Here is a 13,341-nt window from a genome sequence, read left to right on the forward strand (position 1 = left end):
ACCATGGGGACCACCCCTTTCTCCCCAGAGCCCATTGTGACATCCTGGGGACCCCCATTGTCCCCAGGGCCCATTGTGACATTCAGGGGACAGCCTTTTTCCCAAGGGCCCATTGTGACACCGTCGGAACCCTCGTTGTCCCCAGGGCACATTGTGATATCCTGGGGACCCTCTTGTCCCCAGGGCCCATAGTAGCACCCTGGGGACCCCCTCTTTCTTCCCAGTGCCCATTGTGACATCCCAGGACCCCCCATTGTCCTCAGGGCCCATTGTGACACCATGGGGACACCCCTTTGACTCGAGGGCCCATTGTCACATCCCAGGAGCCCCCTTTCCCCCCAGGGCCCATTGTGACCTCCTGGGGACCCGCCCTTGTACGCAGGGCCCATTGTGAAGTCCCAGGACCCCCTTTGTCCCCAGGGCCCATTGCAACATCTCCGGACCCCCCAATTGTCCCCAGGGCCCATTGTGGCACCATGGGGACCCCCATTGTCCCCAGGGGCCATTGTGACATCTCAGAACCCCCCAATTGTCCCCAGGGCCCATCAAGACATCATGGGGAACCCCTTGTCACTAGGGAGCCATTGTGACACCATGGGGACCCCCCCTTGTCCTGAGGGTCCATTGTGACATTGCAGGATTCCACTTTTTCCCCAGGGCCCGTTCTGACACTGTGGGTACCCCCATTGTCCCCAGGGCCCATTGTGTCACCCTGGGGATCCCCCATTATCCCCAGGGGCCATTGTGACGTCCCAGGACACCCCATTATCCCCAGGGCCCATTGTGACATCCTGGGGACCCCCTTAGTCCCCAGAACCTATTGTGACATTGCAGGTCCCCCCTTGTCCCCAGGGCCCATTTTGAGATCCTGGGGACCCTCCTTTGTCCCCAGGGGCCATTGTGACATTCAGGCAACCCCTCTTTGTCCCCAGGGCCCATTGTGACACCATGGGGACCGCCTTTGTCGCCAGGGCCTATTGTGACGTCCCAGGACCCCCTTTGTCCCCAGGGCCCATTGTGACATCCTGGGGACCCACTTTGTCCTGAGGGCCCATTTTGGCACCATGGGGACCCCCTTTGTCATTGGAGCCCATTGTGACATCCCAGGACCCCCTTTGTCCCCAGGTCCCATTCTGACATTCAGGGTACCCCACTTTGTCCCCAGGGCCCATTTTGACATTCAGGAGACCCCACTTTGTCCCCAGGGCCCATTGTTGCATCCTGGGGACCCTCCCTTTTCCCCAGGGCACATTGTTATGTCCCAGGACCCCACTTTGTCCCCAGGGCCCATTGTGATGTTCCAGGACTCCCCATTGTCTCTAGGGCCCATTGAGACATCTTGGGGAACCCCCTTTGTCCCCAGGTCCCATTCTGACATTCAGGGCACCCCACTTTGTCCCCAGGGCCCACTGTGACATCCTAGGACCTCCCTATGTCCCCAGGGCCCATTGTGACATCCAGTGGACCCCGTTGTCCCCAGGGCCCATCGTGGAACCGTGGGGACCCTCCTTGTCACTTGGGCCCATTGTGACACCATGGGGACCACCCCTTTCCCCCCAGTGCCCATTGTGACATCCTGGGGACCCCACTTGTCCCCAGAACCCATTATCACATCCTGGGGACCCCTGTGTCCCCAGGGCCCATTGTGACGTCCCAGGACCCCCCATTGTCCTCAGGGTGCATTGTGACATTCAGGGGACCCCCATTTGTCCCCAGGGCCCATTGTGACACCGTGGGGACCCCCTCTGTCCCCAAAGCCCATTGTGACATCCTGGGGAGCCCCCTTTGTCCCCAGGGCCCATTGTGACATTTCTGGACCCCCCACTGTCTCCAGGGCCCATTGTGAACATCCTGGGGACCCCTCTTTGTCCCCAGGGCCCATTGTGACATCCTGGGCTGCCCCGTATGTCACCAGGGCCCATTTTGACACCGTGTGGACCCCCTGTTGTCCTCAGGGCCCATTGTGACATCCCAGGACCCCCAATTGTCCCCAGGGCCCATTGTGACACCATGGGGAACCCTCTTGTCACTGGGGACGCATTGTGACACAATGGGGACCCCACCTTTGTCTCAAGTGCCCATTGTGACATCCTGGGGACCCCCTTTATCCCCAGGACCCATTGTGACGTCCCAGGACCCCATTTGTCCCCAGGGCCCATTGTGACATCCCAGGGCCCCACTTTGTCCCCAGGGCCCATTGTGACATCCTGGTGACTCCCTTTGTCCCCAGGGCCCATTGTGGCACCATGGGGACCCTCTTTGTCACTGGGGCCCATTGTGACATCCCAGGACCCCACTTTGTCTTAGAAGGTCACTGATCGGACTACTGGTACATCCTGACTCTGCTTTCTCAATAAACATTGAAGAACACCTGGGGTTTGTTTGCTCCAAGGGAAAACTTCCCTGCCACGGTTCCTGGTTCCCGGTCCTGTTTCCCGGTCCGGTTTGGCTTCGCTATCAGAACAGCTGCTGCCTCCACAGCCGCGCTCAAAGTCCCCGTTGTGACACCGGGATGGCGGGAGAAGGGGGGTGGCGAGGGCGGCAGCGGCGGCGATTGGGGGGGGGCAGTCGGGGCTGGGCGGACAAGCGGCGGCTGCTGCGGCTCCTCAGGCAGCGACAGCAGCAGCGATCGGGGGGACGTGGGGGGCGGACAAGCGGCGGCTGCTGCGGCTCCTCAGGCAGCGACAGCAGCAGCGATCGGGGGGACGTGGGGGGCGGACAAGCGGCGGCTGCTGCGGCTCCTCGGGCAGCGACAGCAGCAGCGATCGGGGGGACGTGGGGGGCGGACAAGCGGCGGCTGCTGCGGCTCCTCGGGCAGCGACAGCAGCAGCGATCGGGGGGACGTGGGGGGCGGACAAGCGGCGGCTCCTGCGGCTCCTCAGGCAGCGACAGCAGCAGCGATCGGGGGGACGTGGGGGGCGGACAAGCGGCGGCTGCTGCGGCTCCTCAGGCAGCGACAGCAGCAGCGATCGGGGGGACGTGGGGGGGCGGACAAGCGGCGGCTGCTGCGGCTCCTCAGGCAGCGACAGCAGCAGCGATCGGGGGGACGTGGGGGGCGGAAAAGCGGCGGCTGCTGCGGCTCCTCAGGCAGCGACAGCAGCAGCGATCGGGGGGACGTGGGGGGGCGGACAAGCGGCGGCTGCTGCGGCTCCTCAGGCAGCGACAGCAGCAGCGATCGGGGGGACGTGGGGGGCGGACAAGCGGCGGCTGCTGCGGCTCCTCAGGCAGCGACAGCAGCAGCGATCGGGGGGACGTGGGGGGCGGACAAGCGGCGGCTGCTGCGGCTCCTCAGGCAGCGACAGCAGCAGCGATCGGGGGGACGTGGGGGGCGGACAAGCGGCGGCTCCTCCGGCCGCGGCCAGGACGTGGCTTCGCCGGCACCGGGGCCCGAGACCGCGCGCTGTGGGGCTGCGGGGCGGGTGTGGGGCCGGGGGTCTCCGGGGGTCCCGCAGCGGCCGCTGTGGGGCGGGATGGGGCGGCTGTGGAATTACCTGTGGGGCACTCATGGGGCTGCTGTAGGGGCTCTTAAGAGGCATGTCTGGAGCACTTATGGGGCGACTATGGGGCAGGTGCTGGGCTGCTACAGCGGGACCTGTGGGGCAGCCATAGGGCTGCTATGGGGTTGCTTATGGGTCACAGATGGGAGGGGGCAGCTGGGTGTGGCCCCGCCTACATGGGGTGGGGTCAGTGCCGAGGGGCGGGTACTGAGAGGGCACGCCCACGGGGAGCCCCTCGGGGGGGCGGAGCCTCTGTGTCACGCCCCATGGGAGGTGGTCTGGGGGCGGGCATTCTCTGGGGCACGCCCCCATGGGAGGAGCCTCTTGGGGTAGGGAGAGGGTGCGGTCAACATGGCACGGCCCCAAGGGGGCGTGGCTTAGCTCGGGAAGAGGTGGAGCCGAGAAGGGGCTGCCCGACCCGGCTCTCCAGGCGGCTCTGAGACGGAGCGGAGCGGGCCGGGCGGGGCCGGGCCGGGCACTCCCCGGGGCCTCGCAGAAACAGCGGCGCAGCGAGTCCGCTCCGGGCTCCAACGGTGCGCGCACGTGGCCGCCGAGAGCGCCCCGTGCACCTCGCAGCGCCCATTTCTGCGCATGCGCATTGGGAAGCCCTCGAGACAACCCTTCCCCCGCGGCCCGCCCCTTCTCTTCCCTCTCCGCAATCTGATTGGCCAGCTAAGCACGTCAATTTCCATTCTCTCCGCCTATCATCACCCGTCCCCGTTTGCCCCGCGCTGCGCTCTGATCCAGTGTCTATTTACACTTAAATACATTTAAACTTCCATTTTAACACTCAGGTATCTTTTCAAATGTACAGATTTTGACATATTTACAATTATATATATTTAGACTGGGATATCGATTTACATTTATTAATAAATTAAAGGTATGTATACGGGTGTGAGTGGATATATATAGATGATATTTATTACCTATTTAGACTATGTAACACGTAGTAATTATACAGAGCTCTGCCTACTCACACTTTTTTCTATTTTAAGTTCCTATCTAGATATTTTCTTCTTTTTCAAGTCCTTCACTTTTTAATCTACAAATAGATAAGATGTTTGTATTCTTAAAACCATCAACAGAAATTTTTTACATTCTAAAATCCTTTATATAACAGAGTAGAAAAGGGGTTTTATTTTAAAATCATTTTATATCTACATGAATACCATTCTGCAATATATAAATACAAACGACAGACTTCTCTCTGTTTGAAATTCTCACGCTCATGTTTACAGGGTTTAATAAGTTTTATCCTCCCCCAGGAATTTTCAGGCATTTTTGGACTGTGACCCCCTCTTTTCAGGGGGACTCCCTTTTGAGCCCCACATTGTGGGGGATTTGAGGGATTTTCTTGCAGTCAGTGAACATTGTATGGAACTGAACTGAACTGAACAGGGCTCTGAGGCCTCTGTGTCCTGCAAGAGAGCAGGAGAGCAGGAGTGGAGCAGCCCCCGTGTCTACGTGACTGTACAGCCTTCTTCAGTGTTGGAACCGAGCTGCTTCGCCTTCTGTTTGTCCACGTGCACACACACCATTCCTCACTGGAAAACAGGCAGAAACCTTTCCACACGCACCCAGGTCTGTGCACCCAGGCCTTGTCTATTCCTGTCGGGTTTGCTGGGCTCTGTCAGGCTCCTCTGGCTCTGTCGTGCTGTGACAGCCTCTGTCAGGCCCTGCCAGACTCCACTGTTCGCTGTCAGGCGCTGTCGGGATTTGTCGGCCCCTGTTGAGTTCTATCAGGCTCTGTCAAGCCCTGTTGGGCTCTGTCGCGCTTTGTCAGGCTCTGCCTGGCTTTATCATGTTCCATAAGTGCTCCAAAAACTGGATGCTCTTGCGATGCTTGTATTCACACAATTATCGCATATTCATTACAATTTGGGGGAATTTTTAGCATCAAACGCATCTATAGTAAGAAAAAATGTCATAAACCTAGGGTTAGACTGAGGTTAATAATTTCATGGTCTTTGCTGCCATCTAGCGTCCCTTAAGAGAATGCACAGAACACACATTCGGAGGGTGCCTGCAGGTATGTGCCTGTTCTTGGACGAACCTGTGCGCGAAAGCCTTAGTGCCTATAAACGTTGGTCTGTCCACATGTGAGTGCCTTGATGTCAGCTCCATTTATGCTAAAGCTGGAGCATCATCGTTCAGACGTGTGCGTGTGTGCAGTGTGCCAAACATCCACGCACGTGTTTACCCTCAAGCATGTCAGTACATTTCACGTACGTCTTTCTGTCAATAGATGGGACTGGGCACGCTTGTGGAAGTGTGCGTGTGTGTGGCCACGTGTTTGCTTACACATCAGTGTGTAGCTGCGTGTGCGTGCACGCGGTGCTGGGTGCACATACCTGGGTGCCCCACAGGTCCCGCTGTAGCAGCCCAGCACCTGCCCCATAGTCGCCCCATAAGTGCTCCAGACATGCCTCTTAAGACCCCTACAGCAGCCCCATGAGTGCCCCACAGGTAATTCCACAGCCGCCCCATCCCGCCCCACAGCGGCCGCTGCGGGACCCCCGGAGACCCCCGGCCCCACACCCGCCCCGCAGCCCCACAGCGCGCGGTCTCGGGCCCCGGTGCCGGCGAAGCCACGTCCTGGCCGCGGCCGCAGCAGCCGCCGCTTGTCCGCCCCCCACGTCCCCCCGATCGCTGCTGCTGTCGCTGCCTGAGGAGCCGCAGGAGCCGCCGCTTGTCCGCCCCCCACGTCCCCCCGATCGCTGCTGCTGTCGCTGCCTGAGGAGCCGCAGGAGCCGCCGCTTGTCGCCCCCCCACGTCCCCCCGATCGCTGCTGCTGTCGCTGCCTGAGGAGCCGCAGTAGCCGCCGCTTGTCCGCCCCCCCACGTCCCCCCGATCGCTGCTGCTGTCGCTGCCTGAGGAGCCGCAGCAGCCGCCGCTTGTCCGCCCAGCCCCGACTGCCCCCCCCCAATCGCCGCCGCTGCCGCCCCCGCCACCCCCCTTCTCCCGCCATCCCGGTGTCACAACGGGGACTTTGAGCGCGGCTGTGGAGGCAGCAGCTGTTCTGATAGCGAAGCCAAACCGGACCGGGAAACAGGACCGGGAACCAGGAACCGTGGCAGGGAAGTTTTCCCTTGGAGCAAACAAACCCCAGGTGTTCTTCAATGTTTATTGAGAAAGCAGAGTCAGGATGTACCAGTAGTCGGATCAGTGACCTTCTAAGACAAAGTGGGGTCCTGGGATGTCACAATGGGCCCCAGTGACAAAGAGGGTCCCCATGGTGCCACAATGGGCCCTGAGGACAAAGGGAGTCACCAGGATGTCACAATGGGCCCTGGGGACAAGGGGGGTCCCACCCTGTAACAATGGGCCCTGGGGACAAAGTGGGGCCCTGGGATGTCACAATGGGCCCTGGGGACAAATGGGGTCCTGGGACGTCACAATGGGTCCTGGGGATAAAGGGGGTCCCCAGGATGTCACAATGGGCACTTGAGACAAAGGTGGGGTCCCAGTTGTGTCACAATGCATCCCCAGTGACAAGAGGGTTCCCCATGGTGTCACAATGGGCCCTGGGGACAATTGGGGGTCCTGGGATGTCACAATGGGCCCTGAGGACAACAGGGGGTCCCCACGGTGTCAAAATGGGCCCTGGTGACATACGGGGCAGCCCAGGATGTCACAATGGGCCCTGGGGACAAAGAGGGGTCCCCAGGATGTTCACAATGGGCCCTGGAGACAGTGGGGGGTCCAGAAATGTCACAATGGGCCCGGGGGACAAAGGGCATCCCCATGGTGCCACAATGGACCCTAGTGACAAACGAGGTCCCCAGGATGTCACAACGGGCCCTGGGGACAAAGGGGGGTCCTGGGATGTCACAATGGGCCCTGGGGACAAAGATGAGTCCCCTAAATGTCACAATGGGCCCTGGAGACAGAGGGGCTCCCCATGGTGCCACAATGGGCCCTGAGGAAAGAGCGGGGTCGCCAGGATGTCACAATGGGCTCTTGGAAAAATGGAGGGTCCAGGGACGTCACAATGGGCCCTGGGGACAAAGGAGGTCCCCAGTATGTCACAATGACCCCTTGGGACAACGGGGCCATTGTGGACATCACAATGGGTCCTGGGAACAAAGTGGGGTCCCCAGGATGTCACAATGGGCCCTGGGGACAAAGGGGGTCCCCAGAATTTCACAATGGACCCTGGGGACAAAGGGAGTCCCCACACTGTCACAATAGGCCCTGGGGACAAAGGGTGTGCCCAGGATGTCACAATGGGTCCTGGGGACAAAGGGGGTCCCCAGGATTTCACAATGGGCCCTGGGGACAAAGGGGGTCCTGGGATGCCACAATGGACCCTGGGGACAAACGAGGTCCCCAGGATGTCACAATGGGCCCTAGGGACAAAGGGAGTCCCCACCCTGTCACAATAGGCCCTGGGGACAAAGGGGGTGCCCAGGATGTCACAATGGGTCCTGGGGACAAAGGGCATCCCCATGGTGCCACAATGGACCCTAGTGACAAACGAGGTCCCCAGGTTGTCACAACGGGCCCTAGGGACAAAGGGGGGTCCCCAGGATGTCAAAATAGGCCCTGGGGACAAAGGGGGGGCCTGGGACATCACAACGGGCCCTAGGGACAAAGGGGGGGTCCCCAGGATGTCAAAATAGGCCCTGGGGACAAAGGGGGGGCCTGGGACATCACAATGGGCCCTGGGGACAATGGGGGTCCCCATGGTGTATACAATGGGTCCCCAGTGACAAGGGGGGTCCCCAGGATGTCACAATGGGCCCTGGGGACAAAGGGGGTCCTGGGACTTCACAATGGGCCCTGCGGACAAGGGCGGGTCCCCAGGATGTCACAATGGGCCCTGGGGACAATTGGGAGGTCCTGGGATGTGACAATGGGCCCTGGAGTCAAAGGGGTGTCCCCATGGTGTCACAATGGGCCCTGGGGACATAGGGGGGTCCTGGGATGTCACAATGGGCACTGGGAATAAAGAGGGGGTCCCCAGGGTGCAACTATGGGCCCTGGGGACAAGAGGGTCCCCAGGATGTCACAATGGGCCCTGAGGACAAGGGCAGGTCCCCATGGTGTCACAATGGGTCCGCAGTGACGAGGAGGATCCCCATGGTGTCACAATTGGCCCTGGGGACAACGGGGGTCCCGATGGTGTCACAATGGGCCCTTGGGAAAAAGGCTGTCCCCTGAATGTCACAATGGGCCCTGGGGACAATGGGGGTCCCAAGGATGTCACAATGGGCTCTGGGGACAATGGGGGGTCCGGGGATGTCACAATGGGCCCTGGGGACAAAGAGGGGTCCTGGGACGTCACAATGGGCCCTGGTGACAAAGGGGGGTCCTGGGATGTCACAAGGGGCCCTGGGGACAAAGGGGGCTCACCAGGATGTCACAATGGGCTCTGGGGACAAAGGGGTCCCCAGGATGTCACAATGGGCACTGGGGAGAAAGGGGTGGTCCCCATGGTGTCACAATGGGTCCCCAGTGACAAGGGGAGTCCCCAGGATGTCACAATGGGCCCCGGGGATAAAAGGGGTACCCAGGATGCCACAATGGGCTCTGGAGACAACTGGGCGGTCCCCAGGATGTCACAATTGGGTCCTGGAAACAATTGGGGTGTCCTGAGATGTCACAATGGGCCCTGGGGACAAAGGGGGATCCTGAGATGTCACAATGGGCCCTGGGGACAAAGGGAGTCCCCACCCTGTCACAATGGGCCCTGGGGACAAAGAGGGTCCCCAGGATGTCACAATGGACCCTGGGGACAAAGGGGAGTCCTGGGACGTCACAATGGGCCCTGGGGACAAAGGAGGTCCCCAGGATTTCACAATGGGCCATGGGGACAAAGGGGGTGCCCAGGATTTCACAATAGGCACTGGGGACAAGGGGGTCCCCAGGATGTCACAATGGGCCCTGGGGACAAAGAGGGGTCCCCTGAATGTCACAATGGGCCCTGGGGACAAGGGGGTGCAGTGGATGTCACGATGGGCCCTGGGGACAATGGGGGGTGTCCAGGATGTGAGAATGAGTCCTGAGGACAAGGGGGGGTCCCCATGGTGTCACAATGGGTCCCCAGTGACAAGGAGGTGTCCCCATGGTGTCACAATAGGCCCTGGGGACAAAGTGGGGTCCAAGAATGTCACAATGGGCCCTGGGGACAAAAGGGCTTGCCATGGTGCCACAATGGGCCCTGGGGTCAAAGGGGGTGTCCCCATGGTGCCACAACGGGCCCTGGGAGCAAGGGGGTGGCCAGGATGTCACAATGGGTCCTGGGGAAAATGGGGGGTGCCCAGGATGTCACAATGGACCCTGAGGACAATGAGGGTCCCCAGGATGTCACAATGGGCCCTGGGGACAATGGCGGGTGCCCAGGATGTGAGAATGAGTCCTGAGGACAAGGAAGGGTCCCCATGGTGTCACAATAGGCCCTGGGGACAAAGTGGGGTCCTAGAATGTCACAATGGGCCCTGGGGACAAAAGTGGTCCCCATGGTGCTACAATGGCTCCTGGGGACAAAGGGGGGTCCTGGGATGTCACAATGGGCCCTGGGAGCAAGGGGGTGGCCAGGATGTCACAATAGGTCCTGGGGACAATGGGGGGTCCTGGGACGTCACAATGGGCCCTGGGGTCAAGGAGGGATCCCCAGGATGTCACAATGGGCCCTGGGGACAAAGAGGGGTCCCCTGAATGTCACAATGGGCCCTGGGGACAATGGGGGGTCCTGGGATGTCACAATGGGCCCTGGGGACAAGGGTGGGTCCCCAGGATGTCACAATGGGCCTTGGGAACAAGGGGGTCCCCCAGATATCACAATGGGCCCTGGGGACAATGTAAGGTCCTGGGCTGTCACAATGGACCCTGAGGACAAGGGGGGTCCCCAGGATGTCACAATGAAGTCCTGGGACAAAGGGGGTCCCCAGGATGTCACAATGGGGCCTGGGGACCAGGGGGGGTCCTGGGATGTCACAATGGGCCCCAGTGACAAAGGGGGTCCCTATGGTGCCACAATGGGCCCTGGGGACAAAGGGGGGTCCCCAGGATGTCACAATGGGCCCTGGGGACAAAGAGCGTCCCCAGCATGTCACAATGGGCTCTGGGGACAAAGGGGGTGTCCCCTGAATGTCACAATGGGCCCTGGGGACAATGGGGGGTCCTGGGATGTCACAATGAGCCCTGCAGACAAGGGTGGTACCCACGGTGTCACTATGGGCCCTGGGCACAAGGGGGGGTCCCCATAGTGTCACAATGGACCCTGGGGACAAGTGGGGTCCCCACGATGTCACAATGGGCCCTGGGGACAATGGGGGGTACCCAGGATGTGAGAATGAGTCCTGAGGACAAGGAGGGGTCCCCGTGGTGTCACAATAGGCCCTGGGGACAAAGTGGGGTCCTAGAATGTCACAATGGGCCCTGGGGACAAGGGGGTATCCCCATGGTGCCACAATGGGCCCTGGGAGCAAGGGGGTGCCCAGGATGTTACAATGGACCCTGAGGACAAGCAGGGGTCTCCATGGTGTCACAATGGGCCCCCAGTGACAAGGGGGAGTCCCCATGGTGCCACAATACGCCGTGGGGAGAAACGGGTCCCCAGGATGTCACAATGGGCCCTAGGGACAAAGGGGGGTCCGCCGGATGTCGCAATGGGCCCTGGGGACCAGGGGGGGTCCTGGGATGTCACAATGGGCCCCAGTGACAAAGTGGGTCCCTATGGTGCCACAATGGGCCCTGGGGACAAAGGGGGTCCCCTGGATGTCACAATGGGCTCTGGAGACACGGAGGATCCCCAGGATGTCACAATGGGCCCTGGGGACAAACGGGGTCCCCACGGTATCAGAATGGGCCCTGGCGACAAAGGGGGGTCCCCTGAATGTCACAATGGGCCCTGGGGACAATGGGGGGTCCTGGGATGTCACAATGAGCCCTGCGGACAAGGGTGGTACCCACAGTGCCACAATGGGCCCTGGGCACAAGTGGATGTCCCCATAGTGTCACAATGGGTCCTGGGGACAAGTGGGGTCCCCAGGATGTCACAATGGGCCCTGGGGACAATGTGGGGTCCTGGGATGTCACAATGGGACCCAGAGACAAAGGGGGTCCCCCTGAATGTCACAATGGGTCCTGGGGACAATGGGGGGTCCTGGGACGTCACAATGGGCCCCAGTGACAACGGGGGTCCCCAGGATGTCACAATGGGCCCTGGGGACAAAGAGGGGTCCCCTGAATGTCACAATGGGCCCTGGGGACAAGGGGTTTGCAGTGGATGTCACAATGGGCCCTGGGGACAATGGGGGGTCCTGGAATGTCACAATGGGCCTTGGGGACAATGGGGGTCCCCAGGATGTCACAATGGGCCCTGGGGACAATGGGGTTGCCCAGGATGTCACAATGGGCCCTGGGGACAATGGGAGTCCCCAAGGTGTCAGAATGAGCCCTGGGGACAAAGTGAAATCCTGGAATGTCACAATGGCCCCCAGTGACAAAGGGGTTCCCCACGGTGTCACAATGGGCCCTGGGGACAAAAGGGGTCCCCAGGATTTCACAATAGCACTGGGGACAAAGGGGGGTCCTGGGATGTCACAATGGGCTCTGGGGACAAGGAGGGTCCCCAGGATGTCACAATGGGCCCTGGAGACAAAGGGGGTCCCCACGGTATCAGAATGGGCCCTGGGGACAAAGGGGGTCCCCTGAATGTCACAATGGGCCCTGGGGACAGTGGGGGGTCCTGGGACGTCTCAATGGGCCCTGGGGACAAGGGGGGGTCCCCAGGATGTCACAATGGGCCCTGGGGACAAAGAGGGGTCCCCTGAATGTCACAATGGGCCCTGGGGACAAGGGGGTGCAGTGGATGTCACAATGGGCCCTGGGGACAATGGGGGGTGTCCAGGATGTGAGAATGAGTCCTGAGGACAAGGGGGGGTCCCCATGGTGTCACAATGGGTCCCCAGTGACAAGGAGGGGTCCCTATGGTGTCACAATAGGCCCTGGGGACAAAGTGGGGTCCAAGAATGTCACAATGGGCCCTGGGGACAAAAGGGGTTGCCATGGTGCCACAATGGGCCCTGGGGTCAAAGGGGGTCCCCATGGTGCTACAATGGCCCTGGGGACAAAGGGGGGTCCTGGGATGTCACAATGGGTCCTGGGGACAAAGGGGGTGTCCCCATGGTGCCACAACGTGCCCTGGGAGCAAGGGGGTGGCCAGGATGTCACAATGGGTCCTGGGGAAAATGGGGGGTGCCCAGGATGTCACAATGGACCCTGGGTACAAAGAGGCGTCCCCGGAATGTCACAATGGGCCCTGGGGACAATGGGGGGTCCTAAGACGTCACAATGGGCCCTGGGGACAAGGAGGGATCCCCAGGATGTCACAATGGGCCCTGGGGACAATGGGGGGTCCTGGGACGTCACAATGGGCCCCAGTGACAAGGGGGGGTCCCCAGGATGTCACAATGGGCCCTGGGGACAAAGAGGGGTCCCCTGAATGTCACAATGGGCCCTGGGGACAAGGGGGTGCAGTGGATGTCACAATGGGCCCTGGGGACAATGGGGGGTCCTGGAATGTCACAGTGGGCCCTGGGAACAATGGGGGTCCCCAGGATGTCACAATGGGCCCTGGGGACAATGGGAGTCCCCAAGGTGTCAGAACGAGCCCTGGGGACAAAGTGGAATCCTGGAATGTCACAATGGCCCCCAGTGACAAAGGGGTTCCCCATGGTGTCACAATGGGCCCTGGGGACATAAGGGGTCCCCAGGATTTCACAATAGCACTGGGGACAAAGGGGGTGTCCTGGGATGTCACAATGGGCCCTGGGGACAAAGGGGGGTCCTGGGATGTCACAATGGGGCCCAGTGACAAAGAGGGTCCTCATGG

This window comes from Patagioenas fasciata, chromosome 34 (assembly GCF_037038585.1).
Source record: "Patagioenas fasciata isolate bPatFas1 chromosome 34, bPatFas1.hap1, whole genome shotgun sequence".
In the NCBI taxonomy this organism is placed as follows: domain Eukaryota; kingdom Metazoa; phylum Chordata; class Aves; order Columbiformes; family Columbidae; genus Patagioenas; species Patagioenas fasciata.